Genomic DNA, 27,871 nt, shown 5'->3' with positions numbered 1-27,871 from the left:
TTGTTCTATAAGAGTTAGCCATCTTATCTTTAATCAAAATCATTAACCCATCAAGAGAGAGCCCTCTCAGGTTGAGGAGGCTAAGCCTCAGCCTAAAGTAGGTTTGAAATAGTTACTTAGAGTCAACTTGACCAGCAGCCTATCAGGGTCTGATTTTGAGATAACAGATTCATATGTTCAGTCTTCAACAAAAGGAAATGTTAAACTGCAGAAGGGTGAAAAGAGAAGGCAATCTGACCTGCTGATCTTGACTTTTCATCTGGAAAAGTCATCCCCAAGTGGAGCCACTGTTAGCCTCCTATACCAATAGGGTTTCATATTTCATGATTGATAGTGGAAATGCTAAAAATGATCATCTTTGATGATACAAAGGTTCCATTTTTGTGGACAAAGCCAAAAGTTAAAAAATGTAAAGAGGGTATGCCTTAAAAGAATAATCAAAAGGTAAGAAAATGAAATGGTCAAAAGAAAAAAGAATTGAAATGAACCCCAAAGAAAAGACCAGGAAAGTGGCCAATCAAAATGCCACTGCTATCTTGAGGTATGGCTCAACAGTTCAAGCTGGGCCATGCCATGTTTTGAATTGCTTGTTTTAGAGTAGGTAATGAGTACCTGTTCAAACAGTTTAAGCTTGACAGATGATTAGTTGATAGAGAAAGGAAGGTGCCCACTAGCTTAATCTGGGCCCTTGGAAGACATAAGGGTAGATTTAGATAGGAGGGCAGCAAAAAGAAAAGAGCATATGAGGGTTTGCAAGTCTAAATGCACCCTCCCTGAAGTAACAAAAAATGCTAGGTTCTAAGTTGGGTAGGTAGCCAGAAGTTGCAGAATCCTGATCCTATTCAGTTTTGGCCTTGATCAAGAAGGCATATGTTGGCAGTTGCAAAGGTATCTATGTAGCATTGTGAAAGCAAATATAGAAGCATGTCTAACTCCCCTGATTTCCCCCAAAGACTCCCTTTCTAACATCCCATGGAGGACTTCAGGACTTTCCTAAACAATCCCCCTTGTATTTCTTCTTGGAAATTTCATGATAAGTTTTCACTTTCTTCTCCGAAAAGAAGCCGCATTTCTTGTGTAAAACCATTTCCCATCAACTCCTAAAAATCTAAGTTTACTCACTAAACTTAGTTTTCTATCCCACACTTCCAACCTCTCATATCCCCAATTCACATTAACTTCTAACTTTATTATTTAACTCCCTATGTTCCCCTTTTCCCCTACTACTATATCACTATTGTGAAAAGGCCCACAAAATATGTAAATATCCCCCCCTTTTGGCATTATAGTCATATGTTCAAATATTTTGAGAATCAGGCAGAATCAAAAGTTTCGTTTGATTTGTTTGAAGTTAGGGATTAAACTAACGCTTGGTTAGTTTAATAACCTATTCCTACCCTTATCCCCTTGATAAACCCACTATAGTGCATTACCCGCGCCATTTGTATAAAACCATGTTAAAAACCCACTTTTACCCCTTTTCCAAAGTATCTGTTACGGCGCGCTCACCACAAAAAAAAAAAACAGAAAATATATTATTAAATCCCCGTCGGGCCCCGCCGTATCCATCCCTCACCTCCGCAGCCCGTCAACGGTCGGATCCGGGCCCTCCCATCCGACGGCCCACAGCAATATCGGACCACCTCCGATGCCCGAACGATAGCGCCCGAAATCTGTCAGAGGGTGATGCAGGGCTCGAACGCGTGTCATTCCCAGATTGTGTCGGGCGGCCTCCTGCCAAAACCACTCCCGTACTATAAGCGGTCCAAAATTACCGCTTACCGCCCTTGTATCTCCGCCATACGTCACTTCCACATCACCCGTACGTCACTGCCGCCTTAGCATTACGTTGCCGCCCCATCCGCCCTTGCTCCAAGCTGTCCGCCATGTCACCTACCCACGTGGACCACTTACAGGCTGCCACGTCATCACTCCGTACCCGACCCCACCTATGACGTCATGCTGACGTCATCCGAAAAAGGGCGCCAAAGCCCAAATTTACCATATTTTTGCCCAAAATCATGTTTTTTTCGCATTTGTTACCGAAAAGCTATTGTGCCTCCTGCATGAAAATTTACGATGTTCTCGCCGCCAACTTGCAGAGATTGATTTCAAAGCCGTGGCCGCCCAGAATTCAGCTTGGATAAGCCTTCACCCATTGCGCCGTGACCAGGTATTTACCAATCCTTCCTGCGCCTGGTTCAGTTTGTTCTTCACTGTAAAAAACGCCCGGAACTGCCATTTTTTCCTGAAACCCAAGCTTCCTCATCCTGCAAGTGACTCATTTTCTTCTAGAAGTGACCAATTGTGCCCCTTTTACGCCAGAATTGCCTTGTTTTCACTATAAATCCTTTTTACCTCAATTTGTCACGCAAGGTCGCATTTGCCTACACTCCTAAGTGAAATTCTGCTTAAAGAACACCAAAAACATGGAGACACCAGTAGCTCTAAACATTTCCCCTTTAAATGCCCCACACAAGGACCTGGAATGGCTAGCCCTTGCAGACAGAGATTATCAGATGAGAGACACTGTAGAGATGTGTAACGAATACCACATAGAAATAGCTTGTGAGTTTAGAAAGAAGCATAGAGATGGTACAGACCTCCTGGGAATCTGGAAATCCAATTTGCCAATTTATTATCTCCCTCAGGTCAATGAATTCCCTGACTTGATTCACCAATGCTGCACAAACTATGACCCCACTCAAAGGGTTGTTCTGAGTCCATCAGGATCTGTCTTGTTCCACATTTCTCCTGAAGCTATCAACCAAATGCTGCAGTTCCAACCTACAAAGCCACTGGTCCCTCTTTCCATGCAGCTTTTATTAGAGCAGGGTGCCAAGCTCTCCAATTCACAAATTACAAGAATTGGCCAATTATTTATGCTTCCAGATTTCCAGCCCAAGCAGCTTCCCCCTTATCTGCAAGTCTGGTTCAATGACATAGGGAGACTGCTAGTAGACATGATATCCTTCATTTTAGGATTCAAAACCAGTGAGTTTGTGGATGAGACAACATTGGTACTGCTATCTATTTTTGCCCCAGGACAGCCCCCTGTTGTCCAGTATGACTATGCTTCATTTATAGCCAACAAAATGCATGAGCAGTTCATGAGCTTGGATAGAGAGAGGGTATTCAAGTACACCTCCTACATATATCATCTACTATTGTACAATCAGCCTGATAGCTTTCCTCTTTTCCTCAAGAAACTAGATGCAAAAGGAAACAGAAGATCTGTAATATTCTGGACATCAATCTGCCATCATATTCACTACTCACCATACAACTACTGTGAGTTTATTGACCTATTCATTCATCCAGCCTTGTCATTGCTGCAGAGTTCCCCTCCTCCTAGACTCACTGATGATATGCAGAAAATCCTCCAGCTGTCCAAGAACTATAGCATTGGGGATTGGTACTTTTACCAAGACCACACAGTGATCAGGATATATGGTTGTGAGTTAGCACCATATAGGCTACCAAAGTATGTTCCCATGAGACTCTTCGCACTAGAAAACTTCAGACAGTTCGGCAATGCGGATATGATTCACTTCCATAGCAAAAACAAGAAGGCACAACTGAAAATAAAGCATCAATTGGGTCCATTCATCTTTAACAAGAGGGAAGAAGCTTGGAATAAGGCAGACCAAATTCTAAAAGCCCTCCAGCTCAAGACAAGCTTCTATTGGGCACCATATGACCCTAACCATTTCATAAGCCTCAGAAGAATCAAGCATAGGCTTGCCACATATGACCACATTAGCATTCCAGAAGTTGAAAAATATGCTAACCAATTAGAATGGAAAGAAGGCACATTAGTGGAGGATTGTACTGAAGAAGAAATAGCAGAGAAAGACTTTAAAACTTTAGAAAAGGCAGTTGACTTGGAATATTTTGGACAGGTTTGCTCTCCAGCCCCTCGGCATCTTGGAGAGGCTGCTTCTTCATCCACCGTTCCTCAACAGCCTGCCAAAACAACTGATCCACCAGCAGACATGACTAAAGGCAAATCAGTGCAGCAAGAAGAAACACCTCCAAATGTGGAGCAGCAAGAAGAGCAGCAAGAAGGTACAGCCGAAGCACCTGCCTCCAAAGAACAGCAAACACATGAGTCAATCCCTCCAAGGTAGGAGGTAACAGTTGAATCCTCAGTTTTGCAAACACCTGCCAATGAGGAAAGAAAAAGAAAAAGGGATAGGCAAGAGGACATTCCTCTCACTACCTCTACGGACCAGCAAGGAGAAAAAAGAAAGAGGTTGAACCCTTTTTCAGAGGAGGAAGTACTAGAGAGACCAATTGATAATATGCCCCCTCCTAGCATTGAAACATCGGCTAGCTCTTTGCAGCAAGGGAAGGACATCCCACACGGGACAGAAGTGAGCTCTTCAAGGCAGAAATCAAAGGCAGACTCCAGCATCAAGCAGCAGTTCATTGACATAAAGAAAAGGAATGAGCCCCTCAGGCACCAAATTTACAACCATCTCCTAAAAATGGCGCCAACTAATCAGCAGAGATTAATGTCTACCTATGACATTCAAGAACAAAAAATGACTCTTAGTCATTTCAGGCCTACCTTGCAGCAGCCTCAAACAGTTGCCGATTACATCAGAACTAATCTGGAAATTTTTGCCAGAGACATCCACCCCTTGGATCAAATTGAGCTACACAGACAAACAAGGGAAATGATATATTCCACACTGGCTTATAAGACCCTGTTGGCACACCAACTACAAAATTCTCTACACAACACTGTTGCTCAACTGGAATTAGAGAAGGCATCATCCTAGGCCAAGGACAACAGAATCAAGTCCTTGGAAGAGATCATCATAGAGTTGGGTCATGATCCAAAGGACCCCAAGGGTGTGCAGGCACTTTTGAAGAAAAGGGATGAAGATATAGCAGCTATGAGAAAGCAGATCAAGCTGCCAGCTACCCTTCACCCTCAAACTGGAGAGGTGGCAGAGCAAAAGAAGGATCAGGATGTAATGACTCTACTCCTGAGTTTATACAAGAGGTTAATGGAAACAGAGAGTGCACTAGAGGTGGCACTAAAGTCAAGACAAGGTGAGGCACCAATGCAGCCAGCACAAACATCTGCATCTACTGACAAACATCAGAGGCAGGCCCTTCAACATCAGCACCAACTACAGGAGCATCAGTGCCAGCAACAACACCAGATCAGGGACCCAGCCTAAGCATGCAGAAGATGATGAAAGAGGCAGGCCCTTCAACATCAGCACCAACTACAGGAGCATCAGTGCCAGCAACAGCACCAGATCAGGGACCCAGCCTAAGCATGCAGAAGATGATGAAAGAGATTGAAGCTTTAGAAGCACAGATGGCTGAACTACCAGACACCAAGGAAAAATTGGCTAACATTGAAGAAAAGTATGATAAATCCAAGCAAAGTGTAGCTGAAAAAACAAGAGAGGTAAGGGCTCTTGAGAAGAAAATAAAGGAACTGGAGAAAGAGCTCTCTCTTGACAAAGTTGTAGTTGAGATTAAGAAGATCCTGTGGACCAACATTGGTCAATCTATTACAGACCAGTGGCAATATATAGAAACCATCCATGAGCATATGGATCTAATAGGCAGGGCCCAAAAAGAAAGTCAAAGAGCAAGAGCATCTCTTGGCAATATGCCTGAAATAGCCAATAGGATGATCAATGTCCTGAACAACCGCATTGGCCCTCAGTTGGCAGCAATGGGTATCACTAACAGGACTGATACCATTTTACTAGTGAAGAGAGTGCTCACTTTGAGAAATCATGTACAAACATTGGATAGAAGGTGCCAAGAAATGCAGACAGAGGTGAACAAATTCATTGAGAAAATTACAGCATTACATAACAGAGGCCTTCCCAGCTTAGTAACCAGTGCAGGAAGGTTACTATCTCATGAAAACTATGCTAAGAGGGTAGACACATATGCCACAAATCAAATCACTGCAGCAGCAAGTACCTCAGAGGGAACATCAGAGGTAGGCCCTTCAACATCAGCACCAACTACAGGAGCATCAGTGCCAGCAACAGCACCAGATCAGGGACCCAGCCTAAGCATGCAGAAGATGATGAAAGAGATTGAAGCTTTAGAAGCACAGATGGCTGAACTACCAGACACCAAGGACAAATTGGCTAACATTGAAGAAAAGTATGATAAATCCAAGCAAAGTGTAGCTGAAAAAACAAGAGAGGTAAGGGCTCTTGAGAAGAAAATAAAGGAACTGGAGAAAGAGCTCTCTCTTGACAAAGTTGTAGTTGAGATTAAGAAGATCTTGTGGACCAACATTGGTCAATCTATTACAGACCAGTGGCAATATATAGAAACCATCTATGAGCATATGGATCTAATAGGCAAGGCCCAAAAAGAAATTCAAAGAGCAAGAGCATCTCTTGGCAATATGCCTGAAATAGCCAATAGGATGATCAATGTCCTGAACAACCGCATTGGCCCTCAATTGGCAGCAATGGGTATCACTAACAGGACTGATACCATTTTACTAGTGAAGAGAGTGCTCACTTTGAGAAATCATGTACAAACATTGGATAGAAGGTGCCAAGAAATGCAGACAGAGGTGAACAAATTCATTGAGAAAATTACAGCATTACATAACAGAGGCCTTCCCAGCTTAGTAACCAGTGCAGGAAGGTTACTATCTCATGAAAACTATGCTAAGAGGGTAGACACATATGCCACAAATCAAATCACTGCAGCAGCAAGTACCTCAGAGGGAACAGGGCCTCCATCTGGGCAGAGTCTCTATGACAAAATAAAGAATTTATTTTTCATTGCAAATGAGATGAGACATCTGTTTGAAGTGCCTCCAAACTACTACAAATATACTGAGGCAGATGAAACCTTAGGCATAATCTTAAGGCACCAATTACCTACACAGGAATGGTGGACGAGCATGATACAAACACTGCTATGATGAAACAGGTTGATCACCATATTTTTGTATTTTTATCACAGAGTCAGCATTTTCAGAAAATGGATATATTTTCTCTAACAGGGAAAGCGATTGAAAGGGGCCAACTCAGCAATCAAGTTTGACCACCAAAGCAATACCAACAGATACAGATGACGGGGCTGAGATAGTCGCACCACGACAAAGCAGCAAAGAGCGTATTACTCAGAATCAATACGAAGCACCCAACCGACCCAGTTGCCTCCAAAAGTCAAAGAATTTCTGACAGAGCTAAAAAATCATTCATTGTCTACTTAAAGTAGCAATAACTATTGTATCCTCTATTTTTGAAAGTTGGTAAAGACAGTTATTGAGCAAATGACTCGGCATTAAGATATTTTGTAAAAATGATTGTATATATATCCCCATGCATAACCTTATTGGGGTTGTTGATTTTTCTTCTGGAGAAGCTATGCTGTAATTTCAGACTTTCAATACAGGAAGCTAATGGAATTTCTGAAGTTCTGAGTTGTTTTGAAGTGTTGTGGTGTGCTTGTGTGCTACTACAGGATTCCTACGCTATCTCATGTCACAATAAGTTTTTTCTGAACCGTGTTTCTATATATTCCATTCTTTCATAATCCATCTTTGTTGTATGTTTCATATGTTTGGTAGTAGAGAAAAAGAATAGTTCTGGATTTGTTCACTGAACACCCTAAACTCAATCTGTGCTATTATGAATTTTTTCTTCAGAATTAGTTGTGAATGTGTAATTCCTAATTTCTCATTTTCATACTAAGTCTTTCATAAGTGAATACTTTTCAGGAATTCTAATCTACTCTTGATTAATATTTCATTCTTTCACATCACTAGCTTAGTGACAGATTCTTTGTTGCCTCTCACTGACTGGAAATATTCAATATTCCACAATTTGAAGTTTGTTCCATGAGTAGCCATTTGGCTCTGCAGTTTCATCACTCTCACTCAATTCCTCAAAACAACACATAATTACAGACTCCATTGCCCAATGGACTGAGCCTCCTGAAGATCACATCTCAGCTACTAGAAGACATCATTCAACCAAAACTTTAAACAAAATTCAGTACATCATAGCTAGCCTAAAACCTTATCAAAACAAAGCTAAATCCCAAAAAGAGAGCCCTCTCTGATTACATGTAGGCTAGGACCTGTAATCCAAAGATTCGTTTGTGGTTACCTCGGCCGTATTCCCTTAGGAGTCAAAGGGAATAACCTGAGTGATAACAAGGAGTGAGGTGTAGAAGTTCTGGTACAGTGGGAGGGTAATTATAGTCTGTAAAAGGGTTTGGGATGTAGAAATAAGTTTCTCTTCAATTTCAGGAAGGTTTCTTTAATTAATTCAATTAATTAACCATTCAATTACACTTTGTGTCTTCAAATTCAAGGGTCGTTTTGGTTTTTTCCAAGAATACCTGGAAATTGGCAATTTAGCATGCAAATTGGGCTCTATGGTAATTGTAGAAGGTATTGAGGCTTCAACTATCAACTAGCTACTTCAATTGGGTATCCGGAGCGTCTTCAAGCGGCAGAAGGTGGTCAAATTGGTCGCAGAGGTTCAGGGTGTCCCAAATGGCTAAGCAGTAGTTTGTAGTGAAAAACGAGTGAAAAGAGCAATTTGGGGCTTTTTCACCCTTTTAACAGGGAACAGTCACATTTTGGCACGGAAATAATTAAATGAATAGTGGGTAGTTTTCGATTTAAGCGGGGAGGTGGTTTTTTCGTCCATCGTACCGCTTTTAGAGTGCCGGCGGTACTTTTCGCGAGCATGCGATCTAACCTAGTGCTGCCACGTAGTAGAACAGTGCCGAGGAAAAACCGCAAATATTGCATGCTCTCGGGCTATTATCGGTCGAACGATGAATCCGCTCGATATGGCTGTATACCGTCAGATCTGTGGGTAGGAGATTGGAAGGCTATTGCGCAGTTGAGTTGCACGGATGGAATCGAGAAAGTGATTTGGCAGGGCCTGGGATTTAATTACAGCAAATTGTAATTAATTAACCAATAATGTCAGGATTTTCAATACAATCAAATGGTCAATTAAGGTGGGACCATGCGTTATATGGCCGGGTTTATTTTTTAACTGCACCAAGGGTTGGTGGGTTAAAAAGGGTTGTCGGGAAATATAAAGTGGGGGATGTTAATTAGATATTGCGGGGGTATATCAAATAAAAACTTAGGATAAGGGATTTTTGTGGGTTTTTAAGGGGGAAAAAGGGAAATTAACAAGGGGGAAAGTGATATTTGTATTGGGGAATTGGTTTCACACTAGGGAAAGGGGTTTTTGGGAAGGGGGGTGATTTTTGAAGGGTAATTTCTAGGGGAATGTGTGAAACCAAGGGGTAAAGGTCAAAATTAGGGGGTAAAGGTATTAATAGGTAATTAAGGGATAATAGGGAAATTAGTAAATATGTATGTGGGGGTGCAGTCAAAATGAGGCGAAATTAGTAAACAAACTTAGTAAATATCCTTTCTTTCTCACAATTCCTCCTGCACATGAAACATAGGATTAAGCATGATAAATGTGCTTTTGAGTTAGCAACCTTGTGCACTTTGCAAAACTTCTTCTACCTACCCTTTATTTACCTTAACATTTTTCTTCATTTCCATGGGTGCATTTGAGCTTGCTGACCCTTTATTTCCTTTTCTTTTGATAAGCAAACTATCTAATTCTAACCTTATAACTTGCAATGGCTTAGATTTAACTGATGAGCTCATTTTTATTCTCTACCTAACTACTGATCTACCAAGGTTAAACATTTTGGCTAGATCTTTATTCTATATCTATCAACATGAAATTTAAAGCATGAATGGGTTAAGATTAAGCTATTTGACCATCACGGATTGTGGCATTTTTGACAAGCTGCACACAATCTTATTTTGCATAATAAAGTAAAAAGTAGTGGCATTTGAATTTGCACACTTTTCATGATCTATTTTTATTTCTTTTTGGGGTTCATATTTTCACTCTTTTTATCTTTTTTCTTTGTTTTTGTCCTTTGATTATTCTTTTAGGACATACCCTCTTTACATTTTTTAATTCTTTAATATGGAAAACATTTTACAAAAAGCAAAAGTATGTATAATATTACAAGACTAACCATAGCCAATTCAAAATTTATGAATCCTATTATTATAGGACCCTAATAGTGGCTCCACATGGGGATGACATTTCCTGGTGAAATGTAAAGAACTTTAAGATCAATAGCCTTTGAAACTGTGACTGTATTTAGCTTGTAAACTGTTCTTCTGTGGTTTTGTTTTATTCATACTTATGATGGTAAAATTTTCAAAGCTCAGGGCCTTCTCTCCGGGTTTCAACTTTAAAAGATTACCATCCAATCCAATGTAAATTCTGCAATGTTATATACAATGAGAAAAATAAAATGAACTACTATTAATCTGTGGATAAGTAGTGCTTCAGCATTCTACCATTGAAAGGTCCTCCTGGTAGATCTGTTCCATCTAAATCTCTCAAGAAAAATGCATTGTTACCTCTGTAACCATAAATGATATAAGGGTCTTGCCATAGGAACTCAAATTTTCCATGTTTACCTTTATCATCTCTTCTAGAATCCCATTTTAGAACTTTATCACCTATGTAAAAATCATCAACTTCAGTCATCTTGTCAAAAATCTTTTTGAGTTTAGCCTGGATTACTTGTGATTTGACATAGACTTCTTCTCTGGTTTGCTGCAAGTGTATTGTCTGATTTATCCTTCTTTGGATATCATTTGGTTCTACCTGCAACTCTTGAATGATCTTCATCACTGGCACTCCTAAAGAGGATGGAAAAACAACATCCATTCCATATACTAACTAATAAGGAGATGTACAAATGGACTTTTTGGAAGTTAGTATGTCTGCCCATAAGGCATTTACCAACTTTTTGTTCCATGTCTTCTTGTTGTCTTCCAGTAGTTTCTTGATGATATTAACAAGCCTTTTGTTTGAGGATTCTACAAGTCCATTACCTTGAGGGTAATATGCAGTGGAATGGCCAAGGGTAATGTGATATTTGTTACAAAAGTCTACCATTTTCTTGGATTTGAAAGCAGTTGCATTATCAGTAATGAGCTTTTTTGGGCATCCAAATCTTGAAAGGATATTGTTTTCAAGGAATGAGATAATGACAGAGTCTATGGCTTGTCTAGAAGGGATGGCTTCTATCCATTTAGTAAAGTAATTAGTGGCTATCAAAATCCACTTATGTTGGGCTGAGGAGGATGGGTGAATTTCCCCAATGAAGTCTAAACCCCATTGTTGAAATGGCACTTCTATGGGTATGGGTTTGAGAGGTAAAGGCAGGAGCTTCCTTTTTCCTTCAAATATTTGACACTTATGGCAGGAGGTCACATGTTTCTTGACATCTACAAAAAGGGTGAGCTAGTAAAACCTTCCCTTAGAATTTTGTCAGCAATTGTTTTCTAATATAGGTGTCCTCCACAATCTCCTGCATGAAATTCTTGCATAATTTTGATAGCCTCATCTTTTAATAAACAATTTAATAGAATTCCACCATTATCTTTCCAAAATAAAGCATTATCTATGATACAATATTTCATTGATTTCATTTTCAAAAATCTAGCTTTAGTTCTAGATAAACCAGGAGGAGCTTGTAAGTTTAGTAAAACAAATATGATATCTGCATACCAAGGTGAATCTGTAAAAGGTTCACTGATTTGTGGAGTCACCATCTCTTCCTGATCATCTAGGGCACCAATGAAATTTATATCTAAGGCCTGAAAGTTTGATTCAACCATGAGTTTAGCTAAACCTTGGCCTTTGATAAGTTTTGTAGGCTTTATTTCTATGTCATATTCCAAAATAGTGGCAATCCATTTGCCTCTCTTTCCTTCAGGCCCATTCTGTGTCAGAATGTCCTTTACTACTGAATTTGGAACATAAGCAATGATGTGTGAATATAAAATGTATACTTTTAAATCTTTAATAGCTTTCACTAAAGAAAGTTCCTATTTTTCCATTATGTTGTACTTTAGTGTGGCATCTCTCAATGATTTGCTGAAAAATGTAATAGGTTGCTCATATCCTTGATCATTCTTTTGCAACAAGACTGCTGCAATAATATGTTCTGAAGCAAAAGAAAAAATTATAAAATCTTTTTGGAAATCAAGACTTATGAGGACTGGAGTTTTGGTAAGGGCTTCTTTGATGGCCTCAAAAGACTGTTTAGCCTCTACTATCCACTTAAGTGCTGAATCTTTCCTTAATATGTTATTTAGTTCTCTAATTAATTATGTTAAGTTTGAAATGAATCTCCTAAGAAAATTTATTTTGCATAAAAATCATTATAATTCTTTGATGTTTCTAAGATAAGTGATGGTCAAGATTTCTCTATTCTAGCTGGTTCTATTCTAATTCCATCTTTGGATATTATGTGTCCCAAGAGTTTACCTTCTTCTAGACCAAAGAGTGTCTTTTTGGGATTTAAGGAAATACCAAATTTTCTACATTTAATGAAAACTCTTCTTAGGTGATCTAGATGTTCGTTATCTCATTTAGAAAATCCTGTGATGTCATCTTGGTAAACAACTAGAAATTCATGGATCTCTTTGGCAAAAGCTATATCCATAGCTCTTTGGAATGTTGCTCCTACATTCATTAATCCAAAAGGCATCTTCAACTACATGAAAGTACCCCAAGGAGTAGTAAATGTAGTCTTTGCTTGGTTCTCTGGTTGAACTAAGATTTGGTTGTATCCAGAAAATCCATCAAGCAATGAAATTCTGGATGAGCCTACTACCCTCTGAAGAATGTGGTCCATTTTTGGGAGATGATAGTTGTCTTTTAATGAGACTTTGTTCAAATTTCTAAAATCAACACAGAGTCTGATTTCTCTTGTTTTCTTCCTAGTAGTGACCAAATTAGAGACCCAATCTAAATATCTGATGGGTGCTATGATTTGGGCATCATACATCCTTTTTACTTCCTTTTCAATGAGTGGCATAAGAACTGGATTAATTCTCCTAAGCTTTTGTTTAAAAGGTTTATGATCTTCTTTGATGGGTATCTTATGTTGAATTATGTTGGTATCATAAGACTTAAGGTCTTCATAACTCCAGACAAAGATATCTTGGAACTCTTTGAACATATTTATATATTTTTTCATGTGAAGGTAATGCTTTGGATATTTTGATAAGCTTGGGTTTTTCTTCAGTTCCTATGTTACATTCTTCTATATCTGCTCTTAAAAGCTCCATTTTTGATTTCCTAGCTAATGTATAAAGGAGGGATACCCCCTTGCTGATGTGTGCCATTTACTTCAGGACCAAACAATAACTTGGGTTGATCATCATTGAAGTATACAACATCCTCTCCTTCACCTATATTTAATGTTTCAGTGATTTGTGCTCTATAGGATTCATTTTTCACTAGCTTGGTCAAAAGAACTGATATTTTCAACTTGGCTATCTCATTCTCAATAATAAATGGAATTTGATTTTTTCTTCATTGGATGAGATCTTCCTTAACAAATGTGGTCTGTGTATTTTTATCTTCTTTTTCAGTACTAAGCAATTCAGTTTGTGTCTCAATTGTTTTGTTTTGAATTCTCTTAATTGGAATGGTCTGAGTAACAGTTTCAGTTTGAGTTTTAAATGAAGTTATATCTACAATTTTTGGACTGGAGGTCTCTTGAGTTCCCATAGGGAGGATTTGTAGGATATTGGTCACAAGAGATGTTGTTATCTTTTTAGTTTGAGTTTGGGTTGATCTCTTAGTGGGAATTTCAGTATTCTTTTTGCTTCTTAGGTTGTACTATTTGTGAACCTCATATATAGTAGACTCATAGCCTTGTTTGAAGTCAAAGGACTCTCCCGATTATAATTGTAACTATTGTAGCAAGTACAATTCTTATTCTTCCTGAGTAAGAAAAACAACATCTTCATTTTTAATCCCTAATAGTTTTATCTGGGTGTCATCCTCTCCTTCATATTTTTACGAACCCTCAGCATAGTTTTCCTGGAAGGGTGGTCTAATTTCCTGATCTGGTATTGCATTTTTTCCAGTGTTAGGATTCTTCCTAAAGTTGGGGTTTCTTATTGGGGGTGGCTGTTGATTTTCCCACTGAGCTTTTCTTTCCATGTTTTCTAATATATCCATTATTATTTCTACACTCTTTGCTAAACTATCTATTTTACCATCAGAAGTGGAGGTTTCCTCTTTAATGAGAACTCTTTTTTCATTTCTCATCCTAGCTTTCTTAGCTAATAGATTGGCTTCTACACTAACAACATTACTTTGCATTTGTTCCAATGTTTCAGGGTTTCTTTCTCTTAATTGGTATGACATGTCAGTGTCAAAACCATCAGGGAATTTGATTGATGCTAGCTCTGGTGGAGGTTTAATATTAGCAGGGATTGCATTGTATATACTGTTGAACCTAGTACAATAATCTTGAACTGATTCATTAGGAGCTCTTCTAATGCTATCATATTCAGATAATATTTGCAGAGGGTTTTTCTTTCTTTCCCATCTATCAATAAACAATCTATGAAAAGCAGCTAAGTCTGCAATATGATTAGCTGGTAAACATTTGAACGATTTCTTTACATCCTCTGTCAATGTTTGGGCAAATAACCTCATTTGGACATTAGACTCATCAATCTCATCAAAATAGTCAGTCATTTTGTTCACATGCTATTGGGCAGTATACTGACCAGTAGCATCAAACAAAAAGATTTTGCTTTGGTAATCTTGGGGCATGGGATGTAGTTGGGTTGGTAAAACTAAAGGTGCATATCTATCTTCCATGGCTGAGATTTTGGTTTGACTAGGGGGAAAAGTAGTGGTGCTAGCAGAAGGACTTGAAATGGGTGTAGATGAACTAGATGAGCTTGAGATGTTCAAATGGAGAGGAAGCTGAGGTATCAATGGTTTAGGGGAATGAACTATGGTGGATATTATAGGTGAGGTGGTAGTAAATGAAGGTGTATTTACAGTTTTTGAAGATTCTGCAGAAATTTCAGAGGCAACAGCAGTGAGAGCAGTTAATTCAACTGATTGTTGAAGATAGGCATTGTCTATATGGTTTATCAAGGTTGAGATAAAGATTCTATTTTATCAAAAGTATTCAAAACAAGTTGATCTAAATATGGATGTATAGGCACCTTTTTTGACTTAATGAATTGAATAAAATCAAGGTCTAATACAGTTTCATGAATTGAATTTTCTAATTTGGTTCTAAAAAATGAAAGCTCAAATGACAAATCAAATTGAATGTCCTCTAAACTTGATAATTCCTTGGGGAGTGAATTTTCTTTGACTAACTAGCTACTACTTGCTTGAGTTTCTACCTTTCTTGGTTTTCTTAAAATTTTGTGAGGGTCATTAACTATTGTAGCAGGGTTTGGATCTGGATTTTCCCTAGTATAGTGAGTCTTTTTGGGAGCCAGAATTTTGATTTTTTAATTGTTTTTTGTGAAATTTTTAAACAACTCAAAAAAATGACCTTAAGGGGCAAAATATGAGATTTAAGATTTCCTTAAAGTCTTATTACACTGAGGATCGAGTCCCCAGTATGGTTTCCAATATGTTATCACTCCAGAATTTCTCTTGAGTTGTTAGGAAACAAATTATAGAGGTAAACACAAACCTACTTTGGAGATTAGGATCAAGCCTTCCTAATACTCAAAGAGCACTCTCTCTTTATGATTTAACTTTGTTTAGCTAATTGATTTTAGGATAGTTATGATTGTACTTGGGTTTTGGTTTTTATTGAGTGGTGGGATCACTTACTTAGATGGACAGGGGGATGTATTTTACCATTGGGCTATGGGGTCAAATTCCAAGAAAATAGGACTGGATCAAGCTCTAAAAATAGTGTCTACAGGGCAAGGTAGCTGAGTTACTTCAGATCTTAAGGCTGGATGGTGAAATGGTTTTCAATCGGATCCAAGGAGAAATTAAGGGTTCCTTAGACCGGATTTTGAAGGAAGTGAAAGAGGTCAACTGGGATGGAAGAGCAATTAAGGATTATCAGATCTGGATGTTAGAAGAAAACATAGAAATGATTAACTGTTCAAGACAGAGTGTACTTAAACAAATTTTGAAATAAATTTCCAGTTAATTCATTCACTTTAGATAACATTTAAGTTTGTGAGATACATAAGAAAATAACAAATTTGATAAAGAAAATACTTCATTGTAATAGCTCAACACATGAATCCTGTAATGAAATCTCTTTATTACTTAGTCTAGTCTGATGACTTGAAAAATTGGTACAATAACCCTTAGGTTTCTGATCAATACAACTCTACATGTATAGCAATCCACCCTCAATACTTCAAATTATGAAGTATTTATACAAAAATAGATAATAAAATATCCCAAACTATCTTGGGAATTAATCTAGGAGAAAGAAATATCTTCATGCAAGAAGATAGAGACATATGTTCAACTGCTGTATGTTGTCCATGTTTATTAGGTTGTGTTGTCTTTATACTCTGATATTTTGTTATTGATTATCTGCCTTGTTGTTGGTATTCATGTTGGTTGTTCTTTGTACTTTTACCTTTCAACTGATACACTTTCACCTAGTTGACCTGTCACTCTTCTTCTACTAGGTTGTTTTCGATTTTACTGTGCACTTTTACAGCAGGTCATTTAACTTTTCCCATGTGTCTGCATCTAGTAATTGAATATTTACCATCTTCTTGTAGATTTCATCTACCTTATTGTATTTGGAAAAAGTGGGTTTATTTACAAAAAGGTGTTTTACCTCATGTTGGAGGTAAAACAAGTTTTCAACGGTCTGATATAGAACCTTTCCAGTAGGCATCCCCTTCATAGAGGAAGCATTTACCTGATCCTTTGCCACCTCTCTTATTTTCCTATTGTAATCCTCCTGTGGCATTAATTATCATTTATCACTAAGGGATTGGGCAGACCCTTCTGCCTCAAAACATCAAACTTTACCATGAACCTGTCTATAGCTAATTGCATGGATTGGCATTTGTCCTCAAGGTTTAACATCAAATTCCTCTTGGTGAGGACCTTTTTCACCTCCAGTATTGTGCATGTCCTATCAGCTATGTTAAATTCCTGGAATTCATATTTGTTTTTGGAGTTTAAGAAACGGATTAGTCTGGTGGCTTCTTCTAGCATGTCTCCGAGTTCTGCCTTAACTCTCTATATTGCTTCTGTAGCTTCTTTGACTACGTCATTCTTTTCAAAAATGACTTAAATGGATGGCAAAATATCATTGAAAGAGTCAATGATATTGGCCCATAATTGTTCCTTAGCTTGGTCAAGTGGCTCCTTTAATGTTAGTTCCTTCTCTAAGTTTTTTATCCTCTCATTCATCCTGGTTGATTTTTGTACTTCCTCTTTGTGCATAATCTGTGCAAGCTTACTATCATTTTCTAGAATTGTTATTTTTTCCTTAAGCTTGTTTATTTATGTGGTCTAAATGGACATGTCTTTCATTGCCTTGACCAACTTACTTGCCTCATCACCTGGTTGAGCTGCTCTTGTTATCGAACCTGTTTTTGATGTAGATGTTGTGGCAGCTGGTAGTGTTGTAGCTAGTGGAGCTGTAGGAGCCAATGAAGCTTCCAAGGTGAATGGTATTGTTGTGGTGACTGTTGGAATGACAGTGGCTGGGGAAATCTCAAGGCTGGCCTGTTTCAGCTGTATCAAGTTGTCCAACTCCTTCTCCATCTATTTTAATTGGTCATTTAGTTGGAGAACAAGGTCCATCATTTCCTCCTGATGTGTTTGGCTTTCAAGGACCTCTTTTCTCTGTGGATGCTCTGAATGAGGCAGTTTGAGTTGTTTTTTTAGAGCAGCAATTGTTGAAAATAGCAATAAGAAATGCAAAAAATAGAAATGTTATAAATAGCATTCAAAATATTCCAATTTTGATTTGTCCTTGAATTAGAATTGAGAATTAAAATTCGAATTTAGTCTCATCAGTTGCTTGAAAAAATAATTAATTAATTCATCTTGAGTTAATTAGTTGGAGAAATTTAAGCTAGAAGTGTTGGTGAAGTCATGCAACAGTTATCCCTTAAATTAAGGAAGTTATCCCTTAGTTAAGGAGATAAGGATGAGTTGTATCTGAGTTGTAATTAGTTAGCTCAGTTAACTGAGATATGTTCATTTAAATTAGTTCCAAACAATTTGAGGAACTAATTGTGAGTTCAGTCAGTTAATGCATGCATGCATGTAAATGGTGTTCTCTAGATAACTAAATATTCTCTCATGAATAACTCATTCATGTCAGTTCAGACAAAGGCCCAGTTGAGATTAAAGACAATGACATTGTACTATCAGTTGGAGGAATTTTCCTATAAAGGAAACTCATCCATGCAGAAGGAATTCCTTCCTTCAGGATTGCGCAGTTCAGACAATGTTTTGGAGAAGTGTGTGAGAGCAGTGTCACACAAGGTTACAGTAGGAGCACCCTAGGAAAACTATGCAAGGAAATGAGGCTTGGAGGACATAGGGAAAGGCATATGAGTTGTTTGGTCTGTCTATGAGCAATGAGGGATTGTACTGAGAGTTGGATATCTGTGTGAGAGCTAAAGATGTGTGTAATCTCTGAGATATTTCCAATGTATGATAATAAAGATAGCGGGGTTTTTAAATAAGGCTTTCCCCAGAGTATTCTTCTGTGTTTCATGTGTGATTGAATCTTCTTCTCTATTATATGTGTTTTGTTTGATCTTGCTCAAATCGATTAGGTTTCTCCAAGTTTGATTGTAGAAGTATATTAAGTATTTTGCTTTAGTATATTGCATAATCAAATTAATCTACAGTGAGAATTTCTACATGGTATCAGAGCTGAGATTATCGGAGCTGTGAACGGTATATGACGAAGAGAAATCGAAGTAAAAACAAAAAAAACAACAAAAAATTGGGCCGCGAGTTTGCAGAGAAGATCTGAAAATTTTTGTGCAATTTTTTTAGAAAAAGATAGCAGATATGGATTCCTTGGGGAAAAATACCCAAATTCAAAAAAAAAAATCGGCTGAATCGGAGTTCAGATGAGGGGGATATCGTTGATTTAAAATCAGCTCTTTTTCCAAAAAAAATCGTGACGACGGGACAAATGAAACAGATTGGTGTGCTAGCCAAGAACCTGTATGCTCTTGAAGTAAAAGATGAATGCAAAGCCTTGAGGAGCAAGGCAAAGGTTAGAGACTTGGTGGTTGAGACGGAGAGTAAATTACCTCTCAACATGCAGCCACACAAGAAGTCTCAGACAATTGTGGAGGAGCCACAATTGGAGAAGCAGCTTCAGGATGTTGTGGAGCAGGCACAACTAGAGAAGCCGAGAGGAGACCGAGTGGAGGCATCCACTCATGCAGAGACCTCCAATAGAGGAAACTTTCTAGCCAAGTGGGCAGAGGGATCACATGCAGCCATACCTCCAGGTGTGAGGTGGGGCGATGTGAAGTGATAGTCCCAAGAAGGCTGAAATAGGGGTAGGATCCTTGAGGTACCCAACCTCTTGGATTAGACCTTACTACGGGAGCCCTTACGAGGAGTAGCAGGACTGGCTAAGTGGGTAGATATGGATGTGGATGGAGTGGCAGAGAGAGCTAAAGTGCAGGAATCCCAAGACAGCGCAGAGTTAGAAGGCTGCAACAATGCGAGAGGCACAGGAGTGTTGCACCAGTGTAGGATGGCACAGAGAGGTGTGCAACAGTGCGAGATGCAAGGAGTTGTTGCAGTAGTGCAGAGGTCAGAGAGGGAGCACTTGTCAGTGATAGAGGGAGCTTTAGCATCAGAGGGTGTTTCTAGCCCAACAGGGAGGTCAATTGGGAGATCAGTTACTTACTTCTCGGTAACTAAGTTGCAATGTAGTAGTGCGCAGCACGAAGTGACATGATGAGAGGAGGAATCAGTGGGATTGATGCAGTCAGAGATCAAAGTGACAGAGGCTAGAGTAGTCAGATACTGAAGAGCATAGAGGTGCATAGTTTTCAGTGGACAGAGGCAATAACAGTTAGAGACTTTGATGGCAGAGGCATCATTCTGATTGAATTAGGTTGGATATTTTTTTGTTTATGGAGTTGGTAGAGCTACAACACTAGAGAGAAGTGTTGCATGCAAAACATTCCAAAGTTTCAGGATCGGGATCGAGTTGAATTCCTTTCTTGTTGAGAGGGAGTGTTGAAAATAGCAACAAGAAATGCTATAAATAGAAATGCTATAAATAGCATTTAGAATATTCCAATATTGATTTGTCCTTGAATTAGAATTGAGAATTAAAATTCGAATTTAGTCTCACTAGCTACTTGAAAAAATAATTAATTAATTCATATTGAGTTAATTAGTTGGAGAAATTCAAGCTAGAAGTCTTGGTGAAGTCATGCAACAGTTATCCCTTAAATTAAGGAAGTTATCCCTTAGTTAAGGAGATAAGGATGAGTTGTATTTGAGTTGTAATTAGTTAGCTTAGTTAACTGAGTTATGTTCAGTTAAATTAGTTCCAAACAATTTGAGGAACTAATTGTGAGTTCAGTCAGTTAATGCATGCATGCATGTAACTAGTGTTCTCCAGATAACTGAATATTCTCTCATGAATAACTCATGCATGTTAGTTCAAACAAAGGCCCAGTTGAGATTAAAGATAGGGACATTGTACTAAGAATTGGAGGAGTTTTCCTATAAAGGAAACTCATCCATGCAGAAGGAATTCCTTCAGGATTGCACAATTCAGACAATGTGTTGGAGCAGTGTGTGAGAGTAGTGTCACACAATGTTACAACAGGAGCACCCAGGGAAAATTGCGTAAGGAAATAGGAGGCATGAGGACAGAGGGAAAGGCATATGAGTTGTTTGGTCTATCTATGAGCAGTGAGGGATTGTAATGAGAGATGGATAGCTATGTGAGAGCTAAATCTGTGTGTAATCTCTAAGATATTTCCATTGTATGATAATACAGATAGTGGGGTTTTCAGTTGAGGCTTTCCCTGGAGTATTCTTATGTGTTTCATGTGTGATTGAATCTTCTTCTCTGTTATATGTGTTCTATTTGATCTTGCTCAAATTGATTAAGCTTCCGCAAGTTTGATTGTTGAAGTAGATTAAGTATTTTTCTTTAGTATATTGCATAATCAAATTAATCTACAGAGAGAATTTCTACAACAATGTCCTCATTCTTTTTCTTTATTAACTTCTCAGCAACCTTGATATCATTCGGATCATACCCTAGCTCAATCACCAAGTCTTCCAGTGACTTGATTATGTTTTCCTTGGCCTGTGAGGAGGCCTTTTCTAGCTTGTACTGTGCAGTGATGTTATCTAATGAACTTTGTAGTTTGTGTGTAGTCATAGCTTTACCTGTCAAGGTGGAATAAATCATCTCATCTACCTTCTTGTGAAACTCAATTTGGTCAATGGGATGAACATCCCTGGCCAAAACCTCAAAATTTGTTTTCCTATAGTCTGCTGATGTTTTTGGTTGTTGGACTGTAGGTTGTATAAATGTCATCTGCATTTTCCCTGTTTTGATGCCAAAGGCTGACATCAACCTGTTTTGATTTGCAGGTGTCTGCTTGAAGTCTTGGGCATAAGTCTCAGCCTTCAACTTCTCATTCCTCAAATTAATTTCCTTATATTTATCTTTGATGTCTTTCTATTTATCCACAGGCCTGGTGAGTGAAGAGACCTCCATGCTGAGCTGTCTCTCAATAAGTTGAGTGTTTGATGTTGAGGGTTGGTGTGTTTCTCCTGAAGCTATTGTGCCTTTTCTCCTTTCCACCATTGTATCAGTGTCAATGATTTCTATTGAGTCAATGGTGTCTTCCTGTTCAGTTACAAGATTAAGCTTGGGCCTCTTCCTGTAACTGATCTCAAACTATTCATCTGTGGTTTCCATAGTTGAACTAGAACCTTCTTCTTTGGTTCTCTTTGTACTTTTGTCTTCATTTTTTGGAGTCTATAAAAGAGGAGGAATGTTCATTGGTTCTCCTCATTCTAGAACCTGCAGGAAGGAACTTGTATTAATATGTTTTTTCTATATCAATCAATGTATTATCTACATCAACTACAGTACTGTCTATGTCTATCAAAGTGTTTTCTAACCATTCTGATTGGTTGACAAATCTCTCTATGTCTAGCCTGGGATGATGAATGAAAGGGCCCAATTTGACCTTGAGCCTTAGCTTATTTATGACTCCATGAGGGTCATATTTCCACATAAAACTGCTTTTTAATTTCATCTCCTGTAGAATCTTATCGGCCTCTGGTCCAACTTCCCTATTATTGCAGATAAAGGGGCCCAATTGGTTTTTCATTTTGAATTGGGTCTTCTTCTTGGCTGCGAGGAATTTAACCTCATCAGAGTTTATAATTTGTCTAAAGTAATCTAATGCAAATAACCTCATGCGGAGGTATTTGGGTAGTTTATAAAGGGCTAGTTGGCATCCATCTATTCTTATCTCTATGTGGTGCTGGTACAGATGCCAGTCTCCCACTTTACTGTTCTCGGCCAATTGTAAAACTCTTTTGATCTCTTGATTGATTCTGGGCTAAGGGCTACTCGTCAGCATATTCATAACTAGATGGAAAAATGAATCAATGAAGTCCTTGTAAGTAAATACAGTGGAGTACTTTTGGATCAAGGGTATCCAATATATGACTGATCTTGGATTACCTTTGATGTCCAATTTCTGAATGTTGACAGGGAATTTTTCTGATTTGTAGTACAAGAACATATGAAATAAAACTAAAGAATACTTAAAAACTCTCTCACTTGGTAGTTTGATGAATTGTTCATGCATCCTATCTGCTATGAACTGAGAATAGTTGTAAATTACAATAGGAGGCTTTCCTAGGCTAAAGATGGAAAGGAAATCAAGGACAACCTCATCCACATGTTCATCTGTAGTGTATCCTAGAATGCAGGAGAGCATGGTTATGATTTGTCTACCTCTCTCAGAAAAAATGGTGGCAGCATATGGAGGACTTTCTATAGGAGTATGACACTCCTCTATGATGAAAGTTTGGAAAATTTGGGCTATTCTGGGAAGGTCTAACTTGGTATAGAGGTCCAACAAGCCTTCAATAGAAAGTGGGGTCTCATTTGGGCTTGGTTGGACCTACAGCATTTGGTTAATGGATTCTGCAGTGATAGTAAATAAAACTTGTTGGTCAGGGGTGACAATGACTCTTTGGCTGGGAATGTAGCAAGCATGACAAAAGTGGATGATTTCTGGGAATGGGTGTACTTCTGGAAACAAATACTTGGGCAACTTAGACTCCCAAAGGTGAATTTCATCGTTCTGGTTTAAAAAATTGTCCTTACTCCAGTAGTGGATCTTTAAAAGGTAGGTAGGGGAAGCAGTATCCTTAATTTAAAAGTCTTGGTCTGCTAAGGCAAGGTGGTCAATGTCTAGGTGAGGGGTTTGCAGAGGCCTCACATCCAGAGAGGTTTGGGAAGCCATGATTGGGTTTACAAATTTGAATTAGGCTTTCAGTGGTTTCAGGAGTGAGGTGCAAAAGTTATGGTAGAGTGGGAGGGTAATTATAGTCTGTAAAAGGGTTTGCGATGTAGAAATAGGTTTCTCTTCAATTTCAGGAAGGTTTCTTTAATTAATTCAATTAATTAACCATTCAATTACACTGTGTGTTTTCAAATTCAAGGGTCGTTCTGGTTTTTTCCAAGAATACCTGGAAATTGGCGATTTGCCGTGCAAACTAGGTTCTGTGGTAATTGCATAAGGTATTGAGGCTTCAACTGTCAGCTGGCTACTTCAATTGGGTATCTGAAGTGTCTTCAGGCGGCAGAAGGTGATCAAATTGGTCACAGAGGTTGAGGGTGTCGCAAATGGCTAAGCAGTAGTTTGGAGTGAAAAACGAACGAAAAGAGAAATTTGGGGCTTTTTTGGCCTTTTAACGGGTAACGATTACATTTTGGCATGGAAATATTTAAATGAACAGTGGGAAGTTTTCGGTTTAAGTGGGGAGGTGGTTTTTTGGGCTATCGCACTACTTTTGGAGGGTGGGTGGTATTTTTCGCGACCACGCGATCTAACCTTGTGCTGGCACATAGCATAATAGTGCCTAGGAAAAACCGCGAATCTCTCGTGCTCTCGGGCTACTAATAGTTGGATGATGAATCCGCACGATATGGTTGTATACCGTTGGATCTGAAGGTAGGAGATTGGAGGGATATCGTGCAGTTGAGTTGCACAGATGGAATCGAGAAAGTAATTTGGTAGGGCCTGGGATTTATTTATAGCAAACTGTAATTATTAACCAATAATGTCGGGATTTTCAATATAATCAAATGGTCAATTAAGGTGGGACCATGGGTTATATGCCGGGGTTTATTTTTTAATTGCACCAGGGGTTGGTGGGTTAAAAAGGGTTGTTAGGAAATACAAAGTGGGGGATGTTAATTAGATAATGCGGGGGTATAGCAAATAAAAACTTAGGATAAGGGTTTTTGTGGGTTTTTAAGGGGGGAAAGGGAAATTAACAAGGGGGAAAGTGATATTTGTAATGGGGAATGGGTTTCACACTAGGGAAAGGGGTTTTTGGGAAGGGGGGGTGATTTTTGAAGGGTAATTTCTAGGGGAATATGTGAAACCAAGGGGTAAAGGTCAAAATGAGGGGAAGGGTATTTATAGGTAATGAAGGGATAATAGGGAAATTAGTAAATAAGTATGTGGGGGTGTAGTGAAATGAGGGGAAATTAGTAAACAAAATTAGTAAATATCATTTCTTTCTCACAATTCCTCCTGCACATGAAACATAGGATTAAGCATGATAAATGTGATCTTGAGTTGGCAAACTTTTGCACTTTGCAAAACTTCTTCTACCTACCCTTTATTTACCCTAACATTTTTCTTCATTTCCATGGGTGCATTTGAGCTTGCTAACCCTTTATTTCCTTTTCTTTTGATAAACAAACTATCTAATTCTGACCTTATAACTTCCAATGGCTTAGATTAAACTGATGAGCTCATTTTTATTCTCTACCTAACTACTGATCTACCAAGATTAAACAGTTTGGCTAGATCTTTATTCTCTATCTATCAACATGAAATTTAAAGTATGAATGAGTCAAGATTAAGCTATTTGACCATCATGGATTGTGACATTTTTGACAAGCTGGACACAATCTTATTTTGCATAGTAAAGTAAAAAGTAGTGGCATTTGAATTTGCACACTTTCATGATCAATTTTTACTTCTTTTTGGGGTTCATATTTTCACTTTTTTTATCTTTTTTCTTTGTTTTTTTCCTTTGATTATTCTTTTAGGACATACCCTCTTTAGATTTTTTAATTTTTTAATATGGAAAACATTTTTCAGAAAGCAAAAGTATGTACAATATTACAATAGTAACCATAGCCAATTCAAAATTATGAATCCTATTATTATAAGACCCTAACAGAAGGATACATAGCTCGAATTTGATCAACTATCTCCCATGTAGCTTTATCGGGCCCAAAGTGCTTCCACTGCACTTTAACTCACTCGATTTCTAGATTCCAGAGCATGAGATGTTTCCTCTGCAATATGCACTGAGGTCCCGACTATAATTCCACTTTTGGTTCCACCTACAATACAAACCAATCAATAACATGATCAACATCCTTTTCATATCTCTTAAGCAACGAAACATAGAAAACATCATGGATGTTCACTGTGGGAGGCAGCGCAATTTTGTAGGCCACTAGTCCAATCCTCTTAAATATCTCAAAAGTCCCACAATACCGTGGTGCCAACTTGGCACATGATGAAATCCTCAACGAGATCTTATTGGGCTTGACGCTCAAATACACATTCTCCCCAACCTGAAACTCCTTAAATTTCCTGTGTTGGTCTGCATAACTCTTTTTCCTATCTTTTGTCGCCTTTAGATTCTTCTTTATAACCTACATTTGTTATTCCATGTCTATCAACACATCTAGTCCTATCATCACCATATTCACTAGATCACTCCAAGTGATGGGAGTGTTACAACTCTGCCCATAGAGTGCCTCAAATAGACTCATCCTCAGTGACTTCTGATAACCATTTTTGTAAGAAAACTCAACCAATGGAAGATACTCCTCTGACCTCCTTTGTGGATTCATGACATGCATCCTCAACATATCATCCAGTATCTTATTGACCCTCTTTGTATGTCAATCTATCTACGGATGATAAGTTGTACTTAAGGCCAACTTCATCCCCAAACCTGTAAACAACTCCTTCCAAAACTTGGAAGTGAAATTAACATCCCTGTCCAGCACAATATTCTTCAAAACGCCATGTAATCTCATGACATCCTTGATGAAGAACTTTTCCACCTCACTAGCCGAATAATTAGTCTTCACTAGAATAAAGTGAGCTACCTTGCTCAATCTATTGACCACAACCATGATAGAATCATGTTGCCTTGATGTCCTCGGAAGACCTATAATGAAATCCATGGAAATGAACTCCCATTTCCATTATGGAATCAGAATAGGCTAAACAAACCCACCTTGATGCTTACACTTTGCTTTCATCCGCTGACAGCCCAAACATCTAGCCACAAACTCTACCACTTCCTTCTACAGATTCGACCAATAGTAGAATTGCTTCACTGCTTTCAACATATTTTGACATCTTGGATGACCTAAATATAGCTAGACATGAAATTCCTTCAAGATAAGCTTATTGAGCTCATTATCATTTGACACATAGATCTTGTCCCTAAATATCATCAACCCATCTTCCGTAAGATGATATTCCACATCCTGATCACCTATACCCTGTTTTAGTTTGTGCATAAGATTTCTATATCTGTCATCATATTATCTCGCCTATAAGATCTGATCCTATAAATCTGTCCCATATGAACTCATAGTTGCAACATGGTTTAACTGCACTCTCTTTTTGAGAGCATCTACAACTCTATTCTCCTTTCCTTTAATCTATTTGATATTGAATTCAAACTCACTATGGGTAGCCAACCATCTAGTTTGCATGGCATTCAGATTCAGTTGGTCAAACAAGTACCTCAATCTACTGTGATCACTCATCAACACAAACCTCTTATGAAGAAGATAATGGCTCCACATCTTCAACGAATGAATAATAGTTGTCAACTCAAGATTATGAGTCACAGTTTTTCTTGTGCTCATTCAATTTCCTTGACTCATAACACACCACCTGTCCCTCCTGCATCAAGAATCCACCAATTCATCTTTTGCAAGCATCTATACACACCAAAAACTCTTTGTTTGGATATGCAATCTTAATAACAATAGCGCTTATCAAAAACTGCTTCAACTGCTCAAAATTGACTTCACATTCCTCTGTCCATTCAAATTTCATACCTTTCCTCTACAATGATGTAATAGGATATGCAATGTGTGGGAAGTTCATGATGAACCTCCTGTAATAACCTACTAAACCCATAAATGATTTGAATTCATCCATGTTTCTAGTAGCTTCCCACTTCATGATATCCCTTATCTTTTATGTATCTACTGTTGAGCCCCAAACCTGCACTTCTTTACACATCATCTCAGCCTCCTTTTCCTATTCATTTCCTTCTTTTGCCACTCATTCCCTCCATCAAATTGCTCAAATCATTGTATTTTAGGACTTTTTACATGGTTTGCTAATTATGCTAATGACTGTGTTGTTGGTTTAGAATTTTGGTTCAAAGTGCTGCGTTTCCGCAGCTCACACAGGGTTTCCGCAGCTGATCCCGGTTTCCGCAGCCAACCCCGAATTCCGCAGCTGTTTTATTAAACGGTATGTTCCAGGTGTCCTCCGGGAAGAAGAGCCACATGGGCAAGTTCGTGGAACCAAGGACATGGTGTGTGTCCTTCCAGCTCACCCAAACCAGTCATAAAAACCCATGGTCAACAAGGAGGCAACTACGGTCAACAGAGGTCATTGGCGGTGGCACGGCTCTGCGTGTTCTGCTTTAGAGCACGTGAAGAACAGATGGAATCTTCCTCA

The sequence above is a fragment of the Pinus tabuliformis genome, chromosome 3_2 (assembly GCF_031772625.1).
Source record: "Pinus tabuliformis cultivar Carrire ecotype Pingquan chromosome 3_2, CPIR1, whole genome shotgun sequence".
Taxonomy (NCBI): Eukaryota; Viridiplantae; Streptophyta; class Pinopsida; order Pinales; family Pinaceae; genus Pinus; species Pinus tabuliformis.
The sequence above is the reverse complement of the archived record's forward strand: the minus strand, read 5'-3'. Positions refer to the sequence as shown.